Below are 6,366 nucleotides of genomic sequence, written 5' to 3'. Positions count from 1 at the left end.
GAATAGCAACCTCCTATCACTATGCTACTGTTATCTTAAATTAATTCTACAATTCTGCCTTCAGCTGGGAATCCACCTGAATTGGAACTTCTCCATAAGGGAATGCCTTTTGAAACTTCTGGGCCAGGATTCTCCGAGCCCGTGTCGGGTCGGGGAATTGCCGGTGACACAGGAAATTCCTGCCACGCCGCTCTGATGCCGGGACGCGATTCTCCGGCCACTGGAGAATCGGTGGCAATCGCTTCGCGCGATCGACGCGGCGCTGGTCGGGGGGCGCTGAAAGAGGCCCCCGCGGCTATACTCCGCGGTTGACCGGCCGAATTCCCGCCGTCGTGGTTCCAACCTGGTACCACCCGGTGGGAGCTCGGACCCGTGGCCGCAGTGGCCCTCCTGGTGGGGGGGGGGTGGGAGGATCAGACTCTGGGGGGGCCTCCACAGCATCCAGGCACGTGATCGGGGGCTACCGATCAGCGGGCATCCGTGATCTGGAGGGGGCCTACCTCCTTCCGCGCGGGCCCGCTGTAGGGCTCCGCCATGTTGTGCGCGCCGGCGCAGAAACGGCCACCACGCGCATGCGTCGGCGCAGAGACAGCCGGCGCGCGCATGCGCGGACCCGCGCAGGCAGTGCAGGGCCGCATATCGGTGCCAGAGCTGCTGTATCGCTGGGCCAGGAGGCCCGTTGACGCCGGCGTGCACCACTCCGGTATTTACACCGGCGTCAACACTTGGCCAGGATTTCAGAGAATCCCGGCCCTGGGGCGAGATTCTCCGACACCTCGCCGGGTCGGAGAATTGCCGGGGGCTGGCGTGAATCCCGCCGCCGCCGGTTGCCGAATTCTCCGGCACCAGAGATTCGGCGGGGGCGGGAAACGCGCCGCGCCGGTTGGCAGGCCCCCCCCCGCGATTCTCCGGCCTGGGTGGGCCGACGTCCCGCTGCTCGAATGCCTGTCCCGCCGGTGTGGATTAAACCACCTCTCTTACCGGCGGGACAAGGCGGCGTGGGCGGGCTCCGGGGTCCTGGGGGGGCGCGGGGCGATCTGGCCCCAGGGGGTGCCCCCACGGTGGCCTGGCCCACGATCAGGGCCCACCGATCCGCGGGCGGGCCTGTGCCGTGGGGGCACTCTTTTCCTTCCGCCGTCGCCACGGTCTCCACCATGGCGGAGGCGGAAGAGACTCCCTCCACAGCGCATGCGCGGGGATGCCGTGAGCGGCCGCTAACGCTCCCGCGCAGCTGGCGGGGCAACAAATGCCTTTTCCGCCAGCTGGCGGGGCGGAGATCAGTCCCGCTCGGGCCTAGCCCCGCAAGGTTAGGGCTCGGCCCCCCAAGATGCGGAGGATTCTGCACCTTTGGGGTGGCACGATGCCGGACTGATTTGCGCCATTTTTGGCGCCGGTCGGTGGACATCGCGCCGATACCGGAGAATTGCGCCCCTGGTCTTTGAAACACACAGGAATTGATATCTATTTTTGCGGGCCTTTTTTTTTTACAGTTGTTCATGTTTGTAAAGAAGCCCTCTGTTTTATCCGCCTTACTGTACATCTGTGTTGGTTTGAAGTTTTGATCATCACTTAGGTTTAAATGTGTGAATAAACTAAATTTGTAATTTGATCTGAAGGAGTTTGCCCAAGTTACTTTAAAAATTAACTGCACAAAGAAAGGGTTTTTGGAAAAGTACCACAGCCTATTTTTAAAACAAAAGCACCTGTGCTTACGGACAGATGGTGAGAGAATAAAGGAGTTTAGTCTTGCCTCGCTCTCCTGTTCATAACACTACAAAACATGATATTCTACAGTGCCCACTGATCATGGAAGGCACCAAGTGTACTGGACCTCACGTGCTCCCTCTCCAGGGCCCCTTCTGAATCTCAGGATGTGACCTTGGTACTCAAAGGATAGTTTAATTTTGAAGTTGCAGTGTCAACTGTTGCTTTTAATGCTTAAATACGACGTTAGAACACACTTCAGATATAATGCTTCAAAAACAATGAAATGCTTTTTTTCCAGAGAGGCTTCACCTTTAACATGTTTTAAGTTGCTGCACATTTTAAGGTTGACCTTTGTATCTAATTGCATTCTCCCCGGCCCAATAGACCCCCTCTACTGCTGAAGACTGTGACTAATACTGTGGGATGGTTTCCATAGCACCATCAACTCTCTGAAACCTCATTCAAGTAGGCGTTTAGCATGCATCCTAGACAGCCAGTATCAAATGCAAAAGATCTGGGTTGATATCATGTCTCACAAACATCTTAATGCACTTCAAACAGAATTAGTTACTTTGAAATACTGTTATTGTGCAGGCAATTGCAGCAGCCATTTCATAAACACATAGCAGTTAGATTTCTGATGGTTTTGGTTCAGTAAGAAATATTGTGAAAGATGGCAGCTAAACTCATGTCCTTTTTAAATGTAGGATTCACTTAATGCTGCACTGAATGTCCATCCCGACGAGGCGATCAAGCCCTATGGTTTTATCATTCAGTGGTGACTAGCTTTGTTGAGTGGATTATCTACAGAATCAACCTGATACCTGCATGCAGGTTGGAATTGTAACTCTCTTGTGTTGCCAGTAGGCTATTCAAAAACAGATGACATCACAGCCAAACCCAATCTGTCTTCTCTTGACACCCAGTTTTATGCACTGTTCAGGTGTTTAAGTGTATGTTTATTGGGATGATACCTGCATTCCAAGGGTTAAATTGCAAGGTGAGATTAAATAAACTAGGATTGTACTCCTTGGTAATTTAGAAGGGTAAAGTGGGTATCTGATTAAAAATGTCTAACCATTAAGGAGAGTGGATAGGGGAGATTAAGGTGAACTATTTCTGATAGTTGGGGAGTGGAGGACTTGGGTACACAGACTAAGTCAGGGCTCGCAGGAGTGAAATTAAAAAACACTTCTCCACACAACCCTCCCCCCCCCCCCCAAAAACTGTTGACATCTTAACTTTCCTCGAGGAAGTCGATGAATGGCTGCCACCTCCGGGCAAACCCATCCACAGACCCTCTCAAGGCAAACGTTATTTTTTTCTAGCCTGAGAAACTCTGCCAGATCACTTACCCACACCTCCGGTTTCAGGGGCCCCAAGTCCCTCCATCCTGATAAGATCCATCTCCGGGCTACCAGGGAGGCAAAGTCCAAGGCATCGGCCTCTCCCGCCCCCTGGACTCCCGGGTCTTCTGACACTCCGAAGATCGCATCTTCTGGACTCGGTACCACCTTCACCTTTAGGACCTCCAACATAACATCGGCAAACCCTTGCCATAATCCCCCAAGCTTCGGACAGGCCCAAAACATGTGGACATGATTCGTGGGCCCACCTGCACACCGCCCACACCGATCTTCCACCCCTTCAAAAAATCTGCTCATCCAGGCCACAATCATATATGCCCTGTGGACCACCTTAAACTGGATAAGGCTAAGCCTAGCGCATGACAAGGATGCATTCACCCTCCTCAGGGCCTCCTCCCACAACCCAGCCTCCAACTCCCTCCACAACTCTTCCTCCCACTTACACTTCACCTCCCCTATCGGGGCTCTCTGCCAGTCCATCAACTCCTTATAAATTTCTGATACTTTTCCCTCCCGTACCCCTGTCCTTGACACCACTTTATCCTGTAGCCCCTCGGATGGTAGGGGAGGAAAGGATGGTAACTGCTTCCAGACAAAGTCCCTCACCTGCAAATACCATTCCCAGCGGGCATCTCAAATTCCTCCATCAACTCCTCCAAGCTTTAAGCTGCCCTCAATGAATGGATCCCCAAACCGCTCAATCCCCGCCCATTGCCACCCCCGAAACCCCCCATCCAGACCCCCGGAACAAACCGGTGGTTCTCACAGATCGGTGTCCAGACCACTATCTCCACACCCTGAGGGCCGCCACCACTGTCAGACTTGTGGAGTACCTGGCCGGCGAGAACGACAAAAGCACCGTCAACAATGCCACCAAAAGACTTCCGGGTGCGGCGATGACCAGCTAAGTCGCACGTTTCGGAACCTCCCGTTTTAACGGACTTTTGGGCTCTTATCGGGAGCCCCAACGGCAATTTTCAAAGGCTAAACCCACTGTGAGGTGACATAGAAGGGAGTCCCCCCGGATGGGAATGGATAGAAGAGATAATAGTGGCCAGATTGCGGAGGATCCTCTGGAGCAGCGGCAAAGAAGGGAAGTGAGAAGCAAGATGGCGGCGGAAGGAGGCCAGTTGGTATGGGGCCTGGAACAGCAGGAGTTCCTCCGGCGATGTGTGGAGGAGCTCAAGAAGGAGGTGCTGGCGCCGATGCTGCAGGCGATTGAGGGGTTAAAGGAGGCGCAGAAGACCCAAGAGATGGAGCTCCGTGGAGTGAAGGCAAAAGCTGCCGAAAATGAGGACGAGATACAGGGCTTGGTGGTGAAGACGGAGACACACGAGGCACTGCATAAGAGGTGTATGGAGAGACTGGAAGCCCTGGAAAATAGCTCAAGGAGGAAGAACTTAAGAATCTTGGGTCTTCCCGAAGGGGCATAGGGAGCCGACATTGGGGCGTATGTGAGCACGATGCTCCATACCTTAATGGGAGCTGAGGCCCCGACGGGCCCCCTGGAAGTGGAGGGAGCGTACCGAGTCCTCGTGAGAAGACCAAAGGCAGGAGAAATACCTCGAGCAATAGTGGTGAGGTTCCACCGCTACAAGGACAGGGAGATGGTCCTGAGATGGGCGAAAAAGACACGGAGCAGCAGGTGGGGGAACGTGGTGATCCGCGTGTATCAGGATTGGAGTGCGGAGGTGGCGGGAAGGAGGGCGAGTTTCAATCGGGCCAAGGCGGTGCTCCACAAGAGGAAAGTGAAATTCGGAATGTTGCAGCCGGCAAGACTGTGGGTTACACACCAGGGTAAACACCACTACTTAGAGACGGCAGAGGAGGCGTGGACATTTATTGAAGAGGAGAAGTTGGACTAGATTTGAGAAAGAGTGTTTGAAATGAAGTAGCGAGGTGGTGGCAAGGGACTGTGAATCAGATGGGGGAAAATTTTCTTTCCCCTCGAAGGGGGGACACACGAAGAAATGTCGGCACCGGTGGGGAAGGGGAGGGGGAAGGAGAGAGGGAGCTGCGCCATCAGGGGCGGGGCCGAGAGGGAAGCGCTGGCTCTGTTCCCGTGCTATGGAAATTGTGGCGGGAAAAAGGGGCGCAGGAAGGAGGGGGCCTCACATAATGGGAGGCTAAGGATAAACGGGGGAAGCCGAGGTCAGCCAGAGTTTGCTGACTTCCGGAAGCAATATGGGGGGAGCAACTAAGCTAGAGGGGGATCTAGCAGGGTGGGGGGGGGGGGGGGGGGGGTAACTGGGTTGCTGCTGCTAAGGGGAAGGGGGAGCTGTTACGGGATGGGATGGTCGGGACGGGAGGGCACCGTCCGGGGGATAAGCGGGTGCGAGGGAACCGGGTGAGGAGCTGGTCTAAAAAAGGGGGTGGCTAGTCGACGAGGGGGTGGGGGGGGGGTAAAGAGCCCCCCAACCCGGTTGATCACGTGGAACGTGCGAGGGTTGAATGGGCCGATTAAGAGGGCAAGGGTATTTGCGCACCTAAAGAAGCTAAAGGCAGACGTGGTCATGCCTCAGAAGACGCACCTGAAACTGGCAGATCAGGTCAGATTAAGAAAAGGATGGGTGGGACAGGTATTCCACTCGGGCTTGGATGCGAAAAATAGAGGGGTGGCAATACTGGTGGGGAAACGGGTATTGTTTGAGGCGAAGACCACAGTGGTGGACAGTGGGGGTAGATACGTGATGGTGAGTGGCAGATTGCAAGGTGAGGCGGTGGTGCTGGTGAACGTATATGCCCCGAACTGGGATGACGCGAACTTTATGAAGCGTATGTTGGGGCGCATCCCGGACCTGGAGATGGGAAAGTTGGTAATGGCGGGGGACTTCAACACGGTTCTGGACCCAGGGCTGGACCGGTCCAGATCTAGGACCGGGAGGAGGCCGGCAGCGGCCAAGGTGCTTAAGGGCTTTATGGAGCAGATGGGAGGAGTGGATCCCTGGAGATTTACTAGACCAAGGAGTAAAGAGTTTCCCTTCTTCTCCCATGTCCACAAAGTGTACTCCCGGATAGACTTCTTTGTCCTGGGAAGGGCGCTGATCCCGAAGGTGGCAGGAACGGTGTATTCGGCTATAGCCATTTCAGATCATGCCCCACATTGGGTAGATCTGGAAGTAGGAGAGGAAAAGGAGCAGCGCCCACTCTGGAGATTAGATATGGGACTGTTGGCGGACGAGGGGGTATGTGTAAGGGTGAGGGGATGTATTGAAAGGTACCTAGAGATCAATGATGACGGAGAGGTCCAGGTGGGAGTGGTCTGGGAGGCGCTGAAGGCGGTGGTTAGAGG

This window comes from Scyliorhinus torazame, chromosome 2, assembly GCF_047496885.1.
Source record: "Scyliorhinus torazame isolate Kashiwa2021f chromosome 2, sScyTor2.1, whole genome shotgun sequence".
Taxonomy (NCBI): Eukaryota; Metazoa; Chordata; class Chondrichthyes; order Carcharhiniformes; family Scyliorhinidae; genus Scyliorhinus; species Scyliorhinus torazame.
The sequence above is the reverse complement of the archived record's forward strand: the minus strand, read 5'-3'. Positions refer to the sequence as shown.